At 39.0% G+C, this 13,940-nt stretch overlaps 1 protein-coding gene across 2 annotated transcripts in view; it reads right to left on the bottom strand.

Annotated features, from left to right (window-relative positions):
• Positions 1 to 13,940, bottom strand: part of cpm (carboxypeptidase M) — a 43,669-nt gene that overhangs the window by 17,410 nt on the left and 12,319 nt on the right. The window lies entirely within an intron of this gene.

The raw sequence follows: 13,940 nt of genomic DNA, 5'->3' as shown, positions 1-13,940 counted from the left end.
TAGTCCTAAGTGTCCCAATACCTTTGTCCAGACTACCAATACTTTTGTCAAGTTTTAGTCCGAAGTGTCCCAATACTTTTGTCAAGTTGTAGTCCTAAGTGTCCCAATACTTTTGTCAAGTTGTAGTCCTAAGTGTCCCAATACTTTTGTCAAGTTGTAGTCCTAAGTGTCCCAATACTTTTGTCAAGTTGTAGTCCTAAGTGTCCCAATACTTTTGTCAAGTTGTAGTCCTAAGTGTCCCAATACTTTTGTCCAGACTACCAATACGTTTGTCAAGTTTTAGTCCCAAGTGTCCCAATACTTTTGTCAAGTTTTAGTCCTAAGTGTCCCAATACTTTTGTCCAGACTACCAATACTTTTGTCAAGTTTTAGTCCCAAGTGTCCCAATACTTTTGTCAAGTTTTAGTCCTAAGTTTCCCAATACTTGTGTCCAGTGTAGGTGTCCCAATACTTTTGTCCAGTGGTAGTCCTAAGTGTCCCAATACTTTTGTCAAATTACAGCGCAAAGTTGCGGAATAATAATAATAATAATAAAACCTTAGAAATTCAATAGGTCCTTATGTCCCATTGCATAAGGACTCCCTGTGGGAGTCCTTATGCAATGGCCCATGCGGGCCCTAATAAGGCAACAAGAGGAGTATCAAACACTTCTCTTTTCCAAAGTAAATATGTACAGCAGATATGAGCGTCTACATCAACAATATAATGGCTGGACAGGACAGATTGAAAACAAAAACATTTTTAAAAAAATCGATTTTTTTATTTATATGTTTTAATCGTCCATCCATTTCCTACCGCTTGTCCCGTTCGGGGGCACGGGGGGTGCTGGAGCCTATCTCAGCTGATTAAAAATCGTTACAAATAAGAATCGTGAATAATCTGAATTTTTTAAAAGATTTTTGACATCCCTGGCGTCTACATCAACTATATGATATGCTTGAGTGGTTGGACTGGACGGATTGAAAAAAAAAAAAAAAGAATTGTTACAGATAAGAATCACGATTAATCTGAAAATCTTTTTATTTTTATTTTTTTACACCTCGATCATCTACATTAACTTTATGATTTGCCTGAGTGGCTGGACAGGACTGATTGAAAAAAAAAAAACATGTTTAAAAATGTATTCTTTTGATTTTTTTTAATCGATGAAGAATCATTACAAATATGAATCGTGATTAATCTGAATGTATTTTTATTTTTAAAAAAATTGACACCTCTAGCATCTGCAACTACCTGATTTGACAGGACAGATTGAAACAAAATTTTAAAATTTAAAATCAATTTTTGATTTATATTTTTTAATCGATTAAAAATATTACAAATATGAATTGCAATTAATCTGAAAATCAGTTTTTTTTTTTACATCTACATCAACAAAATAATTTGTCTGGGTGGCTGGACAGGACAGATTGAAAAAAAAATAATATCTTTTTTAATTGATTTTATTTTTTTAACTGATTAAGAAATGTTACCGATAAGAATCGCGATTAATCTGAAAATCTTTATTTTTTTTTTAATTTTATTTTGACACCCCTAGCATTTACATTAACAAAATAATTTGTCTGAGTGGCTGGACAGGACAGATTGGGGAAAAAAACAAAAAATGTAATTGATTTTATTTTTTTAACCGATTAAGAATTGTTACAGATAAGAATCGCGATTAATCTTAAATTTTTTGTTGTTGTTTTTTTTGACACCCCTAGCATCTGCAACTATCTGATTTGCCTGAGTGGTTGGACAGGACAGATTGAAAAAAAAAAACATTTTTAAAAATGATTTATATTTTTTAATCGATTACAAATATGAATTGCGATTAATCTGAAAATCAGTTTATTTTTACACTCCTAGCATTTACATCAACAAAATAATTTGTCTGAGTGGCTGGACAGGACAGATTGAAAAAAAATAATATATTTTTTAATTGATTTTATTTTTTTAACCGATTAAGAAATGTTACCGATAAGAATCGCGATTAATCTGAATTATTTTTTTTTAATTTTATTTTGACACCCCTAGCATCTACATCAACTACATGATTTGCCTGAGTGGCAGGACAGGACAGACTGGGGGAAAAAAAAACATGTTTAAAAATCGATTGTTTTTACATTTTTTTAATCGATTAACAATCATTACAAATAAGAATCGCGATGAATTAAAACATTGTTTTTATTTTTTTGACACCCCTACTGCGTACGTGTGTATGAAAATCAGTGTTAGCGATTTGACCTGCCTCACATCACCAAGACACACACACACACACACACACACACACACCTTTGGAACTATTGCCACATTCCTGCTGTTAATGTGTGTGTGGACTCTTGTGAAAATCTCTTTCTAGAAGTTTCCTCTGAGCCGACACACTCCACTGACCCTGTTAGCTGACTGTGTGTGTCTCCGCTCTCCGGCCATGACTCGTCTATTTAAGGACATTTTCACAATAGTGCTGTGTGGTTGCCATGGCTACCAGATGCTTTGAGTGTTCATTAGTGTGAATGTTAAAATGCTGCTTCTTCTGTGTTGCGATTTGGACCATTTTTTTTGATTCACTACACTCTTAAAATAGCTTGTGCCTTTTGAGCAGCTCATAAACTATTCACACAAAGATGAGCTTAGAATGCTTATTAATATTCATGCTTAGCATGAAATCTTTAGAACACCTTTTGCAGGATTATTTTAACATGAATGCTTCACGAAGATCAGAGTGAAATGTATTGAGCATCACTGAACCTCATGACCTGCTCATGACCTGCTGCTTTTTGCAGAAGTGTGAACAACAAGAGAGAGTATCAAAGTACGAAAGGAAAGAAGACGGGAGCCCAGGGGACTTCCTCTCGTATGAGCTTGAAAAGAGAATGATTCTCCTGCCTTCATGTAATCCTACAAGCTTGGTGATCGTGTTGCCAACAGTCCAGAGTGCCTCAGTAAGTATATTTCTATTACTGATGCAAATAATAGACGTGTCTGATAACCTTCATTTCCCTCTGATTAAATAACAAACATCTGCCAGGATGGTGCATCTACAAACCCCGTTTCCATATGAGTTGGGAAATTGTGTTAGATGCAGGCCCGGCCCTAACCAATCTGGCGCCCTAGGCAAGATTTTAGGTGGCGCCCCCCCACATCGGCAGTGAAGTGTATATACTCACAAGAACCCGAATAGCTTTGTCTTTGACCCTTTTTTTTTTACTTACAACTATACCTAATATATAAAGGGGTGGAAAAGTGACTATTACCTGCAGGGCAAACATTAGCTAACCAGAAGGCAATAATGTAAACAAAAAACACCTGCTTAAAAGATCTAATACAAATGTCCCTGAGGAATGTAAGGTGGGAGTACTGTAATTACCTAACGTTACATTATTATTTTCCATAACAATTTAGCCCCCTCCACAATATTAACCCGACGTTAAAACAGAACTAGCTATTTATTGATTAGCAATTGCCGAATCATGTAACATTAGCTTAATGCTAAAAAGCCAGGTTACTATCACATTCTGTAACAGACAAATAATTTCATGTAGGCTAACGTTACCTACCTGCTACCTCTGTCTTTTCTCGTTTCTCCTCCTCTTCTTTTCTCTTTTTTCTTCCCTGGGCACCTGACAGTTTTGGCCGTTTTGACATCTTGTGTTGATTTTTTGATGTGGTGACGTCCAAAAAGAGTCATGATACAGGAAGGGAGGGGGCGCACCGTGTGGGGGGCGTAATGTTGTAACTAATAATATTTCTATTAAATAGGCTTTACTTTGCATTTTAATTAACGTGAGATTATTTTTTGTATTTAGAAATAATGGTAACAACTTTTTTTTTTTTTTTCCAACATTTGTGGCACTGGCGTGGCGCCCCCTGATGGACGGCGCCCTTAGCATTTGCCTATACGGCCTATGCCACGGGCCGGCCCTGGTTAGATGTAAATATAATCGGAATACAATGATTTGCAAATCGATTTCAACCCATATTCAGTTGAATATGCTACAAAGACAACATATTTGATGTTCAAACTGATAAACATTTTTTTTTTTTGCAAATAATCATTAACTTTTGAATTTGATGCCAGCAACACGTGACAAAAGAAGTTGGGAAAGGTGGCAATAAATACTGATAAAGTTGAGGAATGCTCATCAAACACTTATTTGGAACATCCCACAGGTGAACAGGCACATTGGGAACAGGTGGGTGCCATGATTGGGTATAAAAGTAGATTCCATGAAATGCTCAGTCATTCACAAACAAGGACGGGGGCGAGGGTCACCACTTTGTCAACAAATGCGTGAGCAAATTGTTGAGCAATTTAAGAACAACATTTCTCAACCAGCTATTGCTGTCATGTCTGTGTAATCATGTTTTGTGTTAAGTCATGTTTTTGTTTAGTTATAGGACTCTTTAGTTTCTGTCTTTTCACTCCCTTGTCTTGTTTCCATGATTACCCCATTAGTTTCACCTGTTCCACGTTTGGACTCATTGTGCACTCTTGTTTGTCACCATAGCAACCATTAGTTTTCACCTGTCACGTCACGCACCTGTTTCACGTTTTGAGTCACGCACCTGCTTTCACTAATCATGTCCATAGTATTTAAGTTCATTCATTTTCTGTTGTTCGTCCTGACGACCTCACACCACATTTATGCTCTGTCCATTTTTTCATGTCCATGTTCACGCTCCTCCTTTTTTGTCCATGCCAAGTAAGTTTTCTTTATTCAAGCCATAGTTTGCAAGTTTTGTTTAATTGTTCATAGTTTATTCTCCGCCACTGTGCGCGCCTTTTGTTTGATCTTTTTTTTGTATTTATAGTTAATAAATAAATCATGTACCTTAATTCCCGTCTCGCCCGTGCCAACTTTCCGTTGCATCCTGGAAAAGCACACACCCCGGACCAAGTCTTGACAATTGCAAGGAATTTAGAGATTTCACCATCTAAGGTCTGTAATATCATCAAAAGGTTCAGAGAATCTGGAGAAAGCACTGCACATAACATTGAATGCCCGTGACTGCATCAAAAAGCGACATCAGTGTGTAAAGGATATCACCACATGGGCTCAGGAACACTTCAGAAAACCACTGTCAGGTGGAACAGGTGGGTGCCATGATTGGGTATAAAAGTAGATTCCATGAAACGCTCAGTCATTCACAAACAAGGATGGGGGCGAGGGTCACCACTTTGTCAACAAATGCGTGAGCAAATTGTTGAACAGTTTAAGAAAAACCTTTCTCAACCAGTTATTGCAAGGAATTTAGGGATTTCACCATCTACGGTCCGTAATATCATCAAAGGGTTCAGAGAATCTGGAGAAATCACTGCACGTAAGCAGCTAAGCCCGTGACCTTCGATCCCTCAGGCTGTACTGCATCAACAAGCGACATCAGTGTGTAAAGGATATCACCACATGAGCTCAGGAACACTTGAGAAACCCACTGTCAGTAACTACAGTTGGTCGCTACATCTGTAAGTGCAAGTTAAAACTCTCCTATGCAAGGCGAAAACCGTTTATCAACAACACCCAGAAACGCCGTCGGCTTCGCTGGACCCGAGCTCATCTAAGATGGACTGATGCAAAGTGGAAAAGTGTTCTGTGGTCTGACGAGTCCACATTTCAAATTGTTTTTGGAAACTGTGGACGTCGTGTCCTCCGGACCAAAGAGGAAAAGAACCATCCGGATTGTTATAGGCGCAAAGTGTAAAAGGCAGCATGTGTGATGGTATGGGGGTGTATTAGTGCCCAAGGCATGGGTAACTTACACATCTGTGAAGGCACCATTAATGCTGAAAGGTACATACAGGTTTTGGAGCAACATGTGTTGCCATTAAGGCTGAAACGACGCGTCGACGTAGTCGACGTCATCGGTTACGTAAATACGTCGACGCCGTTTTTGTGCGTCGGCGCGTCGCATATTTACGTCACTCTACTTTACTGTCATGGCGGAGCGCAAAGCAGACGATGCGAGCGAGGGGAAAAAAGCACGCCAAAAGTCGTCAAAAGTGTGGGAGTATTTCAATAAACGGCCTAATAATGTTGTTGTATGCACACTGTGTCGAGCGGAAATGGCCTATCATAGCAGCACAACGGCTATGAAGGAACATTTGAAAAGAAAACCCCCGACAGCGTTCTTGCCATCACTATCAACTAGTCAATCGTCCGCGTGCGTATACGTTGTCATTATTACACAAAAACATGAATGTGTCATTTGTATCTGCGTTGTAAATTCATAAACTAAAGCACCGTTTCGCTCTGAGAGGCGCGTTTGGCGTGCCTGTTCAGTGTTTACAAAGACGCGCTCCTCTTTAACGCTGTGGAGAGGCGGCGGCGGCGGCGAGCGAGCGGCGAGGCGGGGCGCGCCGGGAGCGACACCGCAATCGTGCCCAGGTGCGCGATCCGCGCAGTTGGAAGAGAAAAGACTTTGTGTAAAATTAAAAGATTGTAAACCTGGCAAAGCCGTCTGGCGTTCAGTCTGTCGGTCCTGAAAGAACCCCACGGCACAAGACGTGTCACAAACGCTAACGTTAATTACTTGTGCAAATACCTTTTACAACATTAACAGTTACATATACTATGTACAAACCAACAATTAACTTTCACTTTAATCATACTATCATTGTTGTGTTATTAAGCAAAATAAGCAATACTTTTACTTTTGTTGAAATGTTTACACTGTACACTTTTTTGTATTGGATGTTTAGCTTTATTTTTGCACATTTTAGCAAATAAGCAATACTTTTACTTTTGTTGAAATGTTTACACTTGTTACAGAATATTTCCGTTTTGCACTTTTTTGTATTGGATGTTTATCTTTATTTTTGCACATTTTAAAGCAAAATAAGCAATACTTTTACTTTTGAAATGCTTATACTATTCCAGAATATTAAGATTTGCACTGGATGTTTACTTTTATATTTGCACATTAAAAAGCAAATAAGCTACTTTTAATTTTGTTAAATGTTAAAAGTTTTAAATGTTTACATTGTTTCAGAATATTTTGTCATGTTGTTGTCAATGTTGACTGAGTGGCCATACTTTTTTTTTTGTAAATAAAAGCCATGCCTTTTGAAAAAACTGGCCTACATTTATTTTTTCCTCTTCATTTTAAATTAAAAAAAAAATCGGTAAAAGGAAAAATAATCTATAGATTAATCGAAAAAAATAATCTATAGATTAACCGATTAATCGAAAAAATAATCTATAGATTAACCGATTAATCGAAGAAAAAAAAAAGAATCTATAGATTAATCGATAGAAAAATAATCGTTAGCTGCAGCCCTAGTTGCCATCCAAGCAACGTTACCATGGACGCCCCTGCTTATTTCAGCAAGACAATGCCAAGCCACGTGTTACATCAACGTGGCTTCATAGTAAAAGAGTGTGGGTACTAGACTGGCCTGCCTGTAGTCCAGACCTGTCTCCCATTGAAAATGTGTGAAGCCTAAAATAGCCCAACGGAGACCCCCGGACTGTTGAACAACTTAAGCTGTACATCAAGCAAGAATGGGAAAGAATTCCACCTGAGAAGCTTGAAAAATGTGTCTCCTCAGTTCCCAAACGTTTACTGACTGTTGTTAAAAGGAAAGGCCATGTAACACAGTGGTGAACATGCCCTTTCCCAACTACTTTGGCACGTGTTGCAGCCATGAAATTCTAAGTTAATTATTATTTGCAAATAATAATCAAATATGTTGTCTTTGTAGCATATTCAACTGAATATGGCTTGAAAAGGATTTGCAAATCATTGTATTCCGTTTATATTTAGATCTAACACAATTTCCCAACTCATATGGAAACGGGGTTTGTATTATTGAATATCTTAGTTATAAAAAGAAAATAAATCAATCTTATGGCTTTATTTGACATTGTATTGACCCAGGGGTGTCAAACTCATTTTAGCTCAGAGGCCGCATGAAGGAAAGTCTATTCCCACATGGGCCGGATTATTAAAATCATGGCATTAAAACAAAAAAAAATAAAGACAACTTCAGATTGTTTTCTTTGTCTTACTTTGGCCAAGATTAGAACAAACACATTCTGAAAATATTACAATAAAAAAAATATAGGAAAAAAAATACCGGCAGCGGTAAAGTTTAGATCCGTTTCTGGGTGTTGTTGATAAATGGCTTTCGCTTTGCATAGGAGAGTTTTAACTTGCACTTACAGATGTAGCGACCAACTGTAGTTACTGACAGTGGTTTTCTGAAGTGTTCCTGAGCCCATGTGGTGATATCCTTTACACACTGATGTCGCTTTCTGATGCAGTCACGGGCATTCAATGTTACGTGCAGTGATTTCTCCGGATTCTCTGAACCCTTTGATGATATTACAGACCTTAGATGGTGAAATCTCTAAATCCCTTGCAATTGTCAAGACTTGGTCCGGGGTGTGTGCTTTTCCAGGATGCAACGGAAAGTTGGCATGGGCGAGACGGGAATTAAGGTACATGATTTATTTATTAACTATAAATACAAAAAAAAAGATCAAACAAAAGGCGCGCACAGTGGCGGAGAATAAACTATGAACAATTAAACAAAACTTGCAAACTATGGCTTGAATAAAGAAAACTTACTTGGCATGGACAAAAAAGGAGCAGCGTGAACATGGACATGAAAAAATGGACAGAGCATAAATGTGGTGTGAGGTCGTCAGGACGAACAACAGAAAATGAATGAACTTAAATACTATGGACATGATTAGTGAAAGCAGGTGCGTGACTCAAAACGTGAAACAGGTGCGTGACGTGACAGGTGAAAACAAATGGTTGCTATGGTGACAAACAAGAGTGCACAATGAGTCCAAACGTGGAACAGGTGAAACTAATGGGGTAATCATGGAAACAAGACAAGGGAGTGAAAAGACAGAAACTAAAGAGTCCTATAACTAAACAAAAACATGACTTAACACAAAACATGATTACACAGACATGACAGCAATAGCTGGTTGAGAAATGTTGTTCTTAAACTGCTCAACAATTTGCTCACGCATTTGTTGACAAAGTGGTGGCCCTCGCCCCGTCCTTGTTTGTGAATGACTGAGCATTTCACGGAAGCTGCTTTTATACCCAATCATGGCACCCACCTGTTCCCAATTAGCCTGTTCACCTGTGGGATGTTCCAAATAAGTGTTTGATGAGCATTCCGCAACTTTCTCAGTCTTTTTTGCCACTTGTGCCAGCTTTTTTTTAAACATGTTGCATCGAACCCAGGACTACTCAGGACCTTCGTATTGTGAGGCACATGCACTAACCCCTGTGCCACCATGCTGCCCATGAATGTTTATAACTGAATACATTTACATATGTATAAAAATGTGTTTTATTTTGTATATATATATATATATTTTTATGAATTAAGTAACGTTTATGACAACCTTTTTCCAAAACACAATATAGAATGTGAGATATAACAGGATAATGCATACATTTATCATTGGTTTTCAAAACAGTTCAAAACAATTGGGACCCCATTTTTATGACTTGATGGGGTCCCTGGTCCCTAGCGTCAACACTGATGGAGTATTAGTGCATGCAAAATGATAAATGGGTTATACTTGTATAGCACTTTTCTACCTTCAAGGTACTCAAAGTGCTTTGACACTATTTCCACATTCACACACACATTCACACACTGATGGCGGGAGCTGCCATGCAAGGCGCCAGAGGTGGGACCAAGTCATTGTTTTGCAAGTCACAAGTAAGTCTCAAGTCTTTGCCCTCAAGTCCGAGTCAAGTCCCGAGTCAAGACAGGCAAGCCCCGAGTCAAGTCCAAAGTCAAGACTGGAAAGTCTCAAGTCAAGTCCTAAGTCCTGCATTTTGAGTTTCGAGTCCTTTCAAGTCCTTTTAACCACAGACTAATATATTAACACAGATTGTGTATGCTTTTCAAACGCTGTATTTATTTATTAAAACAAGTGCATTTTAAATTGCAGGAAAGAAAATTGTGCTGACATTGCACTTTATAATAGCACTATTAACCAGTCATTTTAAACATTAACTCATTCCTTTACAGAACAAACACATTGAAAAATAAAGTGCAAATGTACTTATTTGTACAAAAGTGTTAACATTGAAAAAACATGACATATACGTGAACATAACAAAAAAGTTGTACTTTTTATATGTCAGGGCCCTATGCTGCATTGCATCTGCAAAAGACCAAATTAGCCAAGAGTCTGTCAGTCATTTGTGCACGATGGGGGCGTAGTATGATGCCACCATGGCTGAAAACTCGCTCCACTGGAGCACTGGAGGCAGGCACTGCCAAGACTCTCATGGCCACTCGGAACAGTGAAGGAAGAGTCTTCATGTTCAATGCCCAGAACAAAAGGGGGGAGAGAGTTTTTTGGGTTGGTGCACTACTTGTAAGTGTATCTTGTGTTTTTTATGTTGATTTAATTAAAAAAAGAAAGAAAAAGAAAAATTATTTCTTGTGCGGCCCGATACCAATCGATCCACGGACCAGTACCGGGCCGCGGCCCGGTGGTTGGGGACCACTGAGGTAAACAACCAACAGTATGTCAGAAAGCTAGCTAAAACGGTACACATATTCATAATATAGTATACATTTTAACTGACCTTTATTTTACTATTTTTGTCTTTTTTTAGGTGTCTAAAATACGCGGTGCTGCTGACCGCCGTCTAACGTTACGTGTGATATATTGACTAACGTAACCCTGCTTGAAAAAAATCACTGAACAAAAAGTATGAATAAGGTAGTGAACTGCAACAGATTCCCGTGTTTGCAATAACGTTATAACGTTAGCAGTGAGTTTACAGCCTCACTGATTTAACTACACAGCAAATAAAAGTCACGTTACTTAGCCAATAAACGTTATCTTACATTCAAAACTTACCGTTCTTTGTGCAACTTCAAATGCCGGACGAAGTTGGAAGTTGTTGCCTCTCCATCAGTCATTTTGGAACCGCATGTGTTGCATACTGCAAACCGTTTTGTGTTGACCACCTCGTAATTTTTATACCCAAACGAAATTATTTTAGGTATCATTTTTTGTTCACTGGCGTGTGGTTTGGACATGTCTTCTTCGTTGGTTGTCCTGCAATTTGATTGGATGAATGCTGTGTGATGAAAACAAAGTAGATGTAATTTGATTGGCTGTTGTACTGAGAGCACACCAGCTGACACACGCAACGCTGATAGACAAGTACACAATGAAAAATACGGAGCGCTCCCGAATAACTTTTTCATCTTTGGGTTTTGGGGAAAGTAGCAAGTCATGTCAAGTCATGTCAATTCAAAAGGCTCAAGTCCAAGTGAAGTCACAAGTCATTGATGTTAAAGTCTAAGTCGAGTTGCAAGTCTTTTTACATTTTGTCAAGTCGAGTCTAAAGTCATCAAATTCATGACTCGAGTCTGACTCGAGTCCAAGTCATGTGACCCAAGTCCACACCTCTGGAAGGCGCTAACCACGACCCATCAGGAGCAAGGGTGAAGTGTCTCGCTCAAGGACACAACGGACGTGACGAGGTTGGTAGAAGGTGGGGATTGAACCAGGAACCCTCAGGTTGCTGGCACGGGCCACGCCGTCCCCGATGAATATTATATGTCAGTATAGACAAGGCTTTAATTAATTTATTTTTTTACTTTTTTTTTGTAAAGGTGGGACCAGCATTGACATAATGTTTGATGTTGCAGGGCTGGAATTTAACCGTGGCAACTGCCGCGACTGCCTTTGTGATTTGCAGTAATGCCCTAAAAATTGACAAAGATTTACGGTAACAACATGCCGTGACCGCCCTTGACTCTTTACTTGTTAATGGAGTAGGGATGTAACTAGAGATGTCCGATAATGGCTTTTTTGCCGATATCTGATATTCCGATATTGTCCAACTCTTAATTACCGATTCCGATATGAACCGATACCGATATATACAGTGGTGGAATTAACACATTATTATGCCTAATTTTGTTGTGATGCCCCGCTGGATGCATTAAACAATGTAACAAGGTTTTCCAAAATAAATCAACTCAAGTTATGGAATAAAATGCCAACATGGCACTGCCATAATTAGGGCCCGCATGGCCCATTGCATAAGGACTCCCACAGGGAGTCCTTATGCAATGGGACATAAGGTCCTATTGAATTTGTAAGGTTTTATTATTATTATTTTTTCTTCCGCACCCACAATAAACTGCAATTTGACCCACTTAACATGCTTCAAAACTCATATATTTGACCCACACATCAGGACCTGCGAAAATTGCCTTTTTAAAAAAAAACCGAACCACAAAACTCAAAATTGCGCTCTAGCGCCCCCTAGGGAAAAAAAACTAGACTGCCTGTAACTCCCACTAGGAAGGTCAGAGAGACATGAAACAAAAACCTCTATGTAGGCCTGACTTACACCTACCTTTCATAATCGTATATGCTCGGGCAAAAATCAACAGGAAGTTGGCAATTCCCCCTTCAAGACAAAAAAGTACTAAAAACAGTCACTTTTGCCTCTTTGAGCTGTATTTTGACCCTCTTAACATGCTTCAAAACTCACCAAACTGAACGCACACATCAGGACTGGCAAACGTTGCGATCTAAAAAAAAAAACCTAACCCCAAATCTCAAAATTGCACTCTACTGCAATTTTTGAATAAAACGCAAAAAAAACTGCTCCTCGGAAGAAAAAAATGACAAAACTGCCTGTAACTCCCACTGGGAAGGTCGGAGAGACATGAAACAAAAACCTCTATGTAGGTCTCACTTAGACCTACATTTCATAAATTGACAACCCCCAGCAAAAATCAACAGGAAGTTTGCTATTCCCCCTTCAAAACAATTCTTTTGTAAAAAACGGTCACCTTCCTTCAAAAATCAACAGGAAGTTTGCTATTCCCCCTTCAAAACAATTCTTTTGTAAAAAACGGTCACCTTCCTTCAAAAACTATCTCCTCTGAGCGCGTTTGTCGTTTCGCCTTCAAACTAACACAGGAGAGAGATTGAACCCTTCCAAATAAAAGTTATCGAAATAATTTTTCTAACTGCTCCGGTTTTGATTGTATGAGCCTTCAAAGACCCGCTGCGCTGATGCTGCTGCGCTGCTGTTTTTTTTAAGATGGCTGCTTAAAAGCAGGAAGCACCAACGTGCCCACACAATGCAGACAAGGTAGGTACACTAGACAAAAGTATTGGGACACTTCAGACTAAAAGTAGACAAAAGTATTGGGACATTTAGGACTAGCACCTGCCAAATATGCGGGCCCGACCAATGCTGCTTGCAGCTTTAATTATTATTATTATTGAAGTCACAAAGTGCATTATTTTTTTTAACATGCCTCAAAACAGCAGCTTGGAATTTGGGACATGCTCTCCTTCAGAGAGCATGAGGAGGTTGAGGTGGGCGGGGTAGGGTGTAACGGGCGGTGTATATTGTAGCGTCCCAGAAGAGTTAGTGCTGCAAGGGGTTCTGGGTATTTGTTCTGTTGTGTCTCCCAAAATGTGTTGGTCATTCTTGTTTGGTGTGGGTTCACAGTGTGGCGCATATTTGTAACAGTGTTAAACTTGTTTATACGGCCACCCTCAGTGTGACCTGTATGGCTTGCTGACCAAGTATGTTACATTTTAAAGCATTTATCGGCCGATAATATTGGCAGCCCGATATTATCGGACATCTCTAGATGTAACGATAAACGGTATAATGATAGACAGCGGTAAAATTCCAGACGGTTAGTAACACCTTTAAACGTTGTATTTACCGAAAAGCCGTCATTTAGTAATGCATTTCAGGCAACTGCTTACTTCCTGAATACTGAAGCGCCGCAAAGTCAGCGCGTGCGCACTTGAGCCGTTCGGCTTGGGGAACATGGACTTTGTTTTGGTTAACGGAGCCGATCGCTTCGGTTCAATGGCTTCTACTTCAAGGTTCAAGGTTCAACTTTATTGTCCCCGTGGGGAAATTTGTCTTGGGTACAGTCAGTCACTTTCCTCGGATCCAAAACCATTTCCTGTGTG

Source organism: Nerophis lumbriciformis, linkage group LG25 (assembly GCF_033978685.3).
Source record: "Nerophis lumbriciformis linkage group LG25, RoL_Nlum_v2.1, whole genome shotgun sequence".
NCBI classification, from domain to species: Eukaryota; Metazoa; Chordata; class Actinopteri; order Syngnathiformes; family Syngnathidae; genus Nerophis; species Nerophis lumbriciformis.
The sequence above is the reverse complement of the archived record's forward strand: the minus strand, read 5'-3'. Positions and strand labels throughout refer to the sequence as shown.